The 10,000-nt window shown below is 34.1% G+C and overlaps 4 non-coding genes across 4 annotated transcripts; 2 read left to right on the top strand and 2 right to left on the bottom strand.

Moving 5' to 3' along the window:
- Positions 1–448: 448 nt before the first annotated feature.
- TRNAT-GGU (transfer RNA threonine (anticodon GGU)) lies at positions 449–520 on the bottom strand. The gene has a single exon. It is a non-coding gene; the product is annotated as a tRNA-Thr (tRNA).
- A 1,025-nt stretch (positions 521–1,545) lies between these two features.
- Positions 1,546–1,629, top strand: TRNAY-GUA (transfer RNA tyrosine (anticodon GUA)). Its single transcript has one exon. It is a non-coding gene; the product is annotated as a tRNA-Tyr (tRNA).
- Positions 1,630–2,121: 492 nt separating this feature from the next.
- TRNAD-GUC (transfer RNA aspartic acid (anticodon GUC)) lies at positions 2,122–2,195 on the top strand. Its single transcript has one exon. It is a non-coding gene; the product is annotated as a tRNA-Asp (tRNA).
- A 2,364-nt stretch (positions 2,196–4,559) lies between these two features.
- On the bottom strand, positions 4,560–4,631 carry TRNAC-GCA (transfer RNA cysteine (anticodon GCA)). Its single transcript has one exon. It is a non-coding gene; the product is annotated as a tRNA-Cys (tRNA).
- Between the last annotated feature and the right edge of the window lie 5,369 nt (positions 4,632–10,000).

Below are 10,000 nucleotides of genomic sequence, written 5' to 3'. Positions count from 1 at the left end.
AAAAAGAAATCTACTGTTCCAATTTCATCTCTATCGAATTTTAATATCAGAATAGTGGATATAGTCACGATTCAATGGGTTAGATCCACTTACTTTTTCTTTTGTTGATTTCTAATCTTTACAATTCTTTACAATGGATTTGATTGGAATAATATAATGCAAAATAAAAATAAAAATATATATATATATTTGTCAATTCAAGAGACGACTTATCATTATTCATTATAATAAACAAATGTTCAACTTTCTTTTAGAATTACTCTACTCTAACTCATTAGAATAATAACTTATTAGATAATAACTTATTAGAGTTAAATTATACAGTTTCTAATTAAATTATTATACATATACAGTTGGTTTTTTATTACCAATAAAAACAACACCCCTATTCTTCGTTTAAATATGAATACTACTATTTCACTGGAGTTTTATGAAAAAAAAAGCCAAAAGCCCCTTATCGGATTTGAACCGATGACTTACGCCTTACCATGGCGTTACTCTACCACTGAGTTAAAAGGGCCGTTCGATTCAATTACTGAATGAATCGATAAGATCTATTTATATATATATATATAAGTATAAGTTATATATATATAAGTATATGCAGTAGACTCATAGTGGCTAGTAGCTCATTCAGGAATGAGAATTCTAATTTACTTAACGTGTAGAGGGTAAAATGGGTTTATTGATATTGGATTTGATAAATATCAATGCAATGAATTGTTTCAAGGCCGATCATAATTGGCTTATCAGAACAGAACGAAATTCATTTATTTGATTTGATTAATAGATGTACCTTAGCAATTCGACATGGATCCAATATATTTTATCGAAACATGTGATGAAGAGATTTGCTTTGTCCACCGAACCCAATTTTTAGAAAAAAAAAAAAACACACATAATTTTCGATAACTTCTTGCTCCCTCTTCCCAAAATTCCAGATTTACTTTTTGTTAATTTCCTGGCTTAGTGTGAGATAGAAATACGCCTGTCTCGTCTTAATCTTAATAATGAGTGAATCAATGAATGAAAGTGGAAGAAATGAAGAATGAAAGTGGAAGAAATGAAGTTTAACTCCCCTTTTTATGTTTATGTCAGACCAATCACTTCCCGAAAGGATCTTATACTTTGTATTATTAATATAATCTAGTTTCTTTTTATAATATCGATTTATATAATATAATAATATAATAGATTGAATTTATCTAATTTATTTCTATATCTAATTTATTTCTATATAGAATAGAGTGGCGATTCAAATGAATGATTTATGAGTATAAATCATGAATCAAAAATGGAAAATCATAAAAGATGGAAAAAGCTTTCGGATCTAGTCATATCATTCCATTATATTGACAATTTCAAAAAACTGTTCATACTATGAGCATAGTATGATGTCGGTCAGGCAAATATGCCCCCATCGTCTAGCGGTTCAGGACATCTCTCTTTCAAGGAGGCAGCGGGGATTCGACTTCCCCTGGGGGTAGGGTACTACGAAAGGAAGTTGATCATGGATTATCAATAAACCTATAATTGATTCTTCCTGGGTCGATGCCCGAGCGGTTAATGGGGACGGACTGTAAATTCGTTGGCAATATGTCTACGCTGGTTCAAATCCAGCTCGGCCCAATAATTCGCTGATCCGCCATAACATAAAATGCCCATTTTTTTGTATTTTGTTTTCCAGAAAAGCCAAACAAAAAAATTAGGGAAGAATAAAAAAAGTCCAATTTTCTGATATATCCATCCCTACCGCTATTTGTTTTTTATTTGTTCTATTTATTTGTTCCCATAAATTCTGACCTTGATAATGATCTAGATTCATATCAGGATCATTAAGTATAAAGTTTAATGAAAAGAAAGAGTAAAGTAAAGAAAAAAGACTCTTTTTTTTTTTTTCATTTTAAAATTGATTATCGATCGATTTGGCAATAACGAAAGGATTACTAGTAACTAGTAATCCGCGTTGCTCTCACTAAAGCGCATACCCGTATGGATATCAATATATCACTCGCGCCTTTGTTTGTTACAACACGGCGATTCGAATCTAAAATTTAAATAGAAAATGGCTTGAATGAAATCATAAGAATATCTATGCTGTACACTTTTCTTTATTGCCCTGGGATTGTAGTTCAATTGGTCAGAGCACCGCCCTGTCAAGGCGGAAGCTGCGGGTTCGAGCCCCGTCAGTCCCGACGGATACAATAAAAAAAAAATACATCAATTGATCCCTCCATTTTCTGTGAAAGGGAATACAAATGAAAGAATTTCATTCCCAAGGATAGCCTTTTTTATTTATTTTTTCCTTTCCATTTTTTGTTGGGGTTTATTTGTAAACTATTTGTAAACGGTGAAAGTGGAAAAGCAGTCAGATGATACATCATCAGATGATTGTACAAGGAAGGCGGTAGATTATCGAAAAGAAAGAGTGGAAAAGAATATATAGAAATAAAGGAAAGGAATTCTTTTGATTGGGCCAGGAATCCAATTTTGTATTCGGTGTGGATAAAAGAGCTTCCTATGTTATACTATTCAATTCTCGACGGTGAATCGATTTGATAGCTTAGATATTGTTATTCATGATATTGATCCGATTCGATGTCATTGAAATGTAAGTCATCGCATTGAATTTACAAGCGACAAATTTATCATCTCTATGGGATTAAATCCCGAGTTATTGCGAAGTAAAAAAAACAATGAAATTATGGAAGTAAATATTCTCGCATTTATTGCTACAGCGCTGTTCATTCTAGTTCCTACCGCCTTTTTACTTATAATATACGTAAAAACTGTCAGTCAAAGTGATTAATTTGAATGAAACTTGACTTTTTATCAAGGATTTAAGAAAAAAAGGATTCCAATTTCACGTCTTAAATAAATTAAATAAAATGAATGGACTAGAATCAGCAGTATCCTATCAAACTCGATAGTATGGTAGAAAAAAAATATGAATCTTTCTACCATACTATCCATATCTATTATTGTAATGTATAAAGATACAAGCTTAATATAGATGAATCTACAATATGTATCTTCATACATGTCGATATCAATTAAATATATGTAATGAAATATATGTAATGTACATAGTATCTCAATTTTATTTCTTCGCTTGATCTATTTTATTTGTGTTGATTTCAATCAATCTGAAATAATTGAAAGGCAAGTCTTACGATTTTCTAATTCTTTCATTTCATGGAACCGATTTTTAATTTAACTTCTTTTCTTTGATCCATGATATGAAATGAGTCAATAAAGCATGGCATAAATAAAATTCCTAAAATAATAAATAAAACAGGGGGTAAGTGTGCAATATGTGACTACACTAAGGCAAGATCTTATTAAATAAAAGAACTACTTTTTTTCTCTTTGAACAGTAACAGTAAAGAGGGAAGGAAATAAAAACAAACAAATACAGAAAAAAAAAAGGGGGGGGGGGTTCCTTGTCCCTCATTGTCCATATATAACTCTGGTAAGAGCTGGTTCATCAAAATAGAAAATTTAGGAAGAATTCTTTTTTTTTTTTAATAAATTGCCTATCATCCGTATCCCTTTTACTTTCGAAATACGAACATGGGAATTATTGAAATGTTTGTTTGATTTTGATTGAAAGGGTATTATTCATAGAATACATTACTCCACTAGAATCCAAGAATTTCGAAATGAAGACTAATAAAATAGTTAAAAAGGCTTTGCAAAACGATCTAGAAAACAATTGATACGGTTTGATTCCTCAACCCAATTAGAAGTACCCCTAGAGTCCACTTCTTCCCCATACTACGAGTGAAAGGGAAAATGTAAAGACTACCATTAAAGCAGCCCAAGCAAGACTTACTATATCCATGTGTATTATGTCCCCTAATTTCTATGAATATGAAACAAATAGGAAGGAATTTTTCCATTATTGTTCACTAATAATAGTGGAATTACCGGTGCAGAGTCAAAAGGAAAAGGGAATTCTGACACACCACCGTTGATGAAACACTTCAATAAATCCGCTTATAACAAGTTCTTATATGATTTCTAGTAAAATCGAGAACCATTAAGCACAAGCAAAATACGCAGTAACACTTTTGGAAGTATCAAAAGAATGTTACTCACATGTAGCAATAATAAGACTTCTTCTTTCTTTTGGTGTCCCTTATTAAGTAAAAGCCAATTATCCATCCAATCTAATATTGATTGGATGCCTGAACACTCAGAGACTTTCATCAGTCTGTATACAAAGTATCTTCCAACCCTTCTACAACCATTCATTAGTTAATTAAACACTCCCGTTATCCAATCTAATTCAAGACTCCGATAGTAGCCCCTCTATTAGTAGGGGAGGGGCTACCATATCAAGATTTACTCATTCCCTTCCACTACTCTAGTTTTTCCTTGAATCCTAGACGTAAGGATTTACAACACTTTAGAAAACAAAACCTCCGGAAGTTTATAATCAAGTTTATAATCAAGAAAGTATCAAGAGTCCTTTTCTTACACTTGTTTTTGCCGGAGAAAATTGGTCGAGTTATATCAGCAAAACAGAATATAGGATTTCGCGTTTTTTGTTGATCAGGCGACACCCGGATTTGAACTGGGGAATAAGGGATTTGCAGTCCCCCGCCTTACCGCTCGGCCATGTCGCCAAAAGGCTACAAACAAAAAAATGAGAGTATCCCCTTTTTATTTTTAGATTGGATCCATACCTTCAATTGGTTATAGTATCTCAAGACACACAATATCTAAAAACAAAAACTTTCCCTTTCTTTTTTCTTTTCTATTGAAAAAGAAAATGTGGATTCTCAGTTACAAAAGTAAAAATGCAGGACAAAAAAATTGGAACCATTAACTATTAACTATTGACGGCAAATTTATGGACGATTCTTCTTCACTTGTCTTTCTCTAATGGTATAAGAAAATAAAAATGGATACATAACTAATTAGTATTGATTTTTTTTTTCAATTTTTCAATTCAATAAAAAAACTTTCTTAATTTCAATTATAAATTATATAATTATAAATTATATTATAATAATATAACAGCAATTATGAGTCTATGTAAACCCCCGAACATAAGTTGTTACACAGCTCTAGTTATCTAATGAGGTATTTTATCTATCTAGATATGATGTCCATAGGGAATCAGCAAGAAATTATCGTGTTTCAATTTTTCATTGAATAGATTAAAATTAAAGAAAAAATAGAATTTTTGATAGAGCACGCCATGTGTTGTCTCCACTAGAGAGCTATAATGGAATAAAAAGAAAAGAGGAAAGACATATATAAATAGAAATGCTATATCTGCATATGTTTAATAAATACAAGCCCTCTTTTCGTACGCACTTCAATCATATTCTAAATATTCTACTAAAAAATAAAAAACTAAAAAATGGGTAAAAACATCTCTCTTCTCTGCGAATCATTTTTTGAACAGAACAATGGAATCTATGAAAAAATTAAGTGCTAGAAAAATCAACTCTCTCCCGATATATATTTTATGATTATTTTGTCTTTATCTCAACGAACAGATCAAATCAGGAATTCATTTCATTTTTCTGGTATTCAATCGGATTGGAATATGGAATATCATAATAATGGTAGAAATTGAATTATTATTTTTTTTTTTGATATTCTATACAAAACTCCATAAGGCTAAATGGCATTTATCAATTCTTTTATGTAGCTGTTTGTTATAAATATAAATTAAAATTTGAGTATAATTTTTCTTCTTCCGTTCATACGCATTTCATACATTCCATATATATTATATGGTATATGGAGTTAGATAAAATTTCATGTGATTCAGTAAACAGAATAGAAATTCAATTCCATCATTATTAGATCGATTCATATGATTCGATGAAGAATGAGAAAAGAATGGGATTTTTTTGATAAATGGGAAATTCAAAATGCTCGGGAATGAAAATGGGGAAATGTATACAATACCTGGGTTGAATCAGATACAATTTGAAGGATTTTGTGGGTTCATGGATCGGGGCTTAACAGAAGAACTTGATAAGTTTCCAAAAATTGAAGATACAGATCAAGAAATTGAATTTCAATTATTTGTGGAAACATATCAATTGGTGGAACCGTTGATAAAAGAAAGGGATGCTGTATATGAATCACTCACATATTCTTCTAAATTATATGTATCCGCAGGATTAATTTTGAAAACCAGTAAGGATATGCAAGAACAAACAATTTTTATTGGAAACATTCCTTTAATGAACTCCCTCGGAACTTCTATAGTAAATGGAATATACAGAATTGTGATCAATCAAATATTGCAAAGCCCCGGTATCTATTATCGATCAGAATTGGATCCTAACGGAATTTCGGTCTATACTGGTACCATAATATCAGATTGGGGGGGGAGGTTCGAATTAGAGATTGATAGAAAAGCAAGGATATGGGCTCGTGTAAGTAGGAAACAGAAAATATCTATTCTAGTTCTATCATCAGCTATGGGTTCGAATCTAAGAGAAATTCTAGAGAATGTTTGCTACCCTGAAATTTTCTTGTCTTTCCTGACCGATAAGGAAAAAAAAAAAATTGGGTCAAAAGAAAATGCCATTTTGGAGTTTTATCAACAATTTTCTTGTGTAGGCGGGGATCCGGTATTTTCTGAATCCTTGTGTAAGGAATTACAAAAGAAATTCTTTCAGCAAAGATGTGAATTAGGAAGGATTGGTCGACGAAATATGAACCAGAGACTGAATCTTAATATACCTCAGAACAATACATTTTTGTTACCGCGAGATATATTGGCAGCTGCGGATCATTTGATTGGAATGAAATTTGGAATGGGTACACTTGACGATATGAATCATTTGAAAAATAAGCGTATTCGTTCTGTAGCGGATCTCTTACAAGATCAATTCGGATTGGCTCTGGTTCGTTTAGAAAATGTAGTTAGAGGAACTATATGCGGAGCAATTAGGCATAAATTGATACCGACTCCTCAGAATTTGGTAACTTCGACTCCATTAACAACCACTTATGAATCCTTTTTCGGATTACACCCATTGTCTCAAGTTTTGGATCGAACAAATCCATTGACACAAATAGTTCATGGGAGAAAATTGAGTTATTTGGGCCCCGGAGGATTGACCGGGCGAACTGCTAATTTTCGGATACGAGATATCCATCCTAGTTACTATGGACGCATTTGCCCAATTGACACGTCTGAAGGAATCAATGTTGGACTTATTGGATCCTTAGCAATTCATGCCAGGATTGGTCGTTGGGGGTCTCTAGAAAGTCCATTTTATAAAATATTTGAGAGATCAAAAAAAGCACAGATGCTTTATTTATCCCCAAGTCGAGATGAATATTATATGGTAGCGGCAGGAAATTCTTTGGCCTTGAATCAGGGTATTCAGGAAGAACAGGTTGTTCCGGCTCGATACCGCCAAGAATTCCTGACTATTGCATGGGAACAAGTTCATCTTCGAAGTATTTTTCCTTTTCAATATTTTTCTATGGGAGCTTCCCTCATTCCTTTTATCGAGCATAATGACGCGAATCGGGCTTTAATGAGTTCTAATATGCAACGCCAAGCAGTTCCGCTTTCGCGTTCCGAGAAGTGCATTGTTGGAACTGGGTTGGAACGCCAATTGGCTCTAGATTCAGGGGTTCCCGCTATAGCCGATCAAGAGGGAAAGATCATTTCTACCGATACTGACAAGATTATTTTATCGGGTAATGGGGATACTCTAAGCATTCCATTAGTTATGTATCAACGTTCCAACAAAAATACTTGTATGCATCAAACTCCCCGGGTTCAGCGGGGTAAATGCATTAAAAAGGGACAGATTTTAGCGGATGGTGCCGCTACGGTTGGTGGCGAACTCGCTTTGGGCAAAAACGTATTAGTAGCTTATATGCCATGGGAAGGTTACAATTTTGAGGATGCGGTACTCATTAGCGAGCGTCTAGTATATGAAGATATTTATACTTCTTTTCACATACGAAAATATGAAATTCAGACTCATGTGACAAGCCAAGGTCCTGAAAGAATCACTAACGAAATATCGCACCTAGAAGCCCATTTACTCCGCAATTTAGACAAAAATGGAATTGTGATGCTGGGATCTTGGGTGGAGACGGGCGATATTTTAGTAGGTAAATTAACGCCTCAGGTGGCGAAAGAATCATCATATGCTCCAGAAGATAGATTATTACGGGCCATACTTGGGATTCAGGTATCCACTTCAAAGGAAACTTGTCTAAAATTACCTATAGGTGGGAGGGGTCGAGTCATCGATGTGAGATGGATCCAGAAAAAAGGGGGTTCTAGTTATAATCCGGAAACGATTCGTGTATATATTTCACAGAAACGCGAAATGAAAGTAGGCGATAAAGTAGCCGGAAGACATGGAAATAAGGGTATCATTTCCAAAATTTTACCTAGACAGGATATGCCTTATTTGCAAGACGGAAGACCTGTTGATATGGTCTTCAACCCATTAGGAGTCCCTTCACGAATGAATGTGGGACAGATATTTGAATGCTCGCTTGGGTTAGCAGGGAGTCTACTAGATAGACATTATCGAATAGCACCGTTTGATGAGAGATATGAACAAGAGGCTTCGAGAAAACTAGTGTTTTCCGAATTATATGAAGCCGGTAAGCAAACAGCGAATCCATGGGTATTTGAACCCGAGTATCCAGGAAAAAGCAGACTATTTGATGGCAAGAACGGGGGACCCTTTTGAACAACCTGTTATAATAGGAAAACCTTATATCTTGAAATTAATTCATCAAGTTGATGATAAAATACATGGGCGTTCCAGTGGACATTATACACTTGTTACACAACAACCACTTAGAGGAAGGTCCAAGCAAGGAGGACAACGGGTAGGAGAAATGGAGGTTTGGGCTCTAGAGGGATTTGGTGTTGCTCATATTTTACAAGAAATGCTTACTTATAAATCTGATCATATTAGAGCTCGCCAAGAAGTACTTGGTACTATGATCATTGGAGGAACAATACCTAAACCTGAAAATGCTCCAGAATCTTTTCGATTGCTCGTCCGAGAATTACGATCTTTGGCTCTGGAACTGAATCATTTCCTTGTATCTGAGAAGAACTTCCAGATTAATAGGAAGGAAGCTTAATCGGAATGAATCAGAATTTGTCTTCTATGATCGACCGATATAAACATCAACAACTCCGAATTGGCTCAGTTTCTCCCCAACAAATAAGTGCTTGGGCCAATAAAATCCTACCTAATGGAGAAACCGTTGGAGAGGTGACAAAACCCTATACTTTTCATTACAAAACCAATAAACCGGAAAAGGATGGATTATTTTGTGAAAGAATTTTTGGACCTATAAAAAGTGGAATTTGCGCTTGTGGAAATTATCGAGTAATTGGAAATGAAAAGCAGGGCCCTAAATTTTGTGAACAATGCGGAGTTGAATTTGTTGATTATCGGATACGAAGATATCAAATGGGATACATAAAACTGGCATGTCCAGTAACTCATGTATGGTATTTGAAACGTCGTCCTAGTTATATCGCCAATCTTTTAGATAAACCTCTTAAAGAATTAGAGGGTCTAGTATACTGCGATGTGTGATTTGATCGAAATTATGATTTTACCGATTAGCAATGAGAAACTGTCATCCCATTCAATCGAATTGGGATGCCCTGGATCTGACATGACATGTCTCTTGGGAGGAGTAACATGAAGCTCAGAATTATGGGTGTATTCAATACTCCCAAATAAAAAGGGAATTGGTCTATGGTCGAGTCAGTAAAAATAAATAAATAGGAATTTTGAGTTGTACCTCGTGAAAAAAAAAGACTTCTTTCTTTTGTGGAATTAACCATTCTCATTTCTTTTAGTTCTTTTAGAAAGAAATGAAATTATGTTCAAGTAAACAAATATGTCATGGTTGCAGGAGTCTATACATCGCATATAGGCTTAGGCTTTAAGTTAAGGGCATCGTGGTATAACCGTCGAGGTAAGGTAAGGCAGGACCTAAGAGATCGAATGGAAGGGTA

The sequence above is a fragment of the Durio zibethinus genome, unplaced genomic scaffold (genome assembly GCF_047325235.1).
Source record: "Durio zibethinus cultivar Kanyao isolate XHJ-2024 unplaced genomic scaffold, ASM4732523v1 HiC_scaffold_192, whole genome shotgun sequence".
NCBI classification, from domain to species: Eukaryota; Viridiplantae; Streptophyta; class Magnoliopsida; order Malvales; family Malvaceae; genus Durio; species Durio zibethinus.
This window is presented reverse-complemented; position numbering and strand designations above follow the sequence as displayed.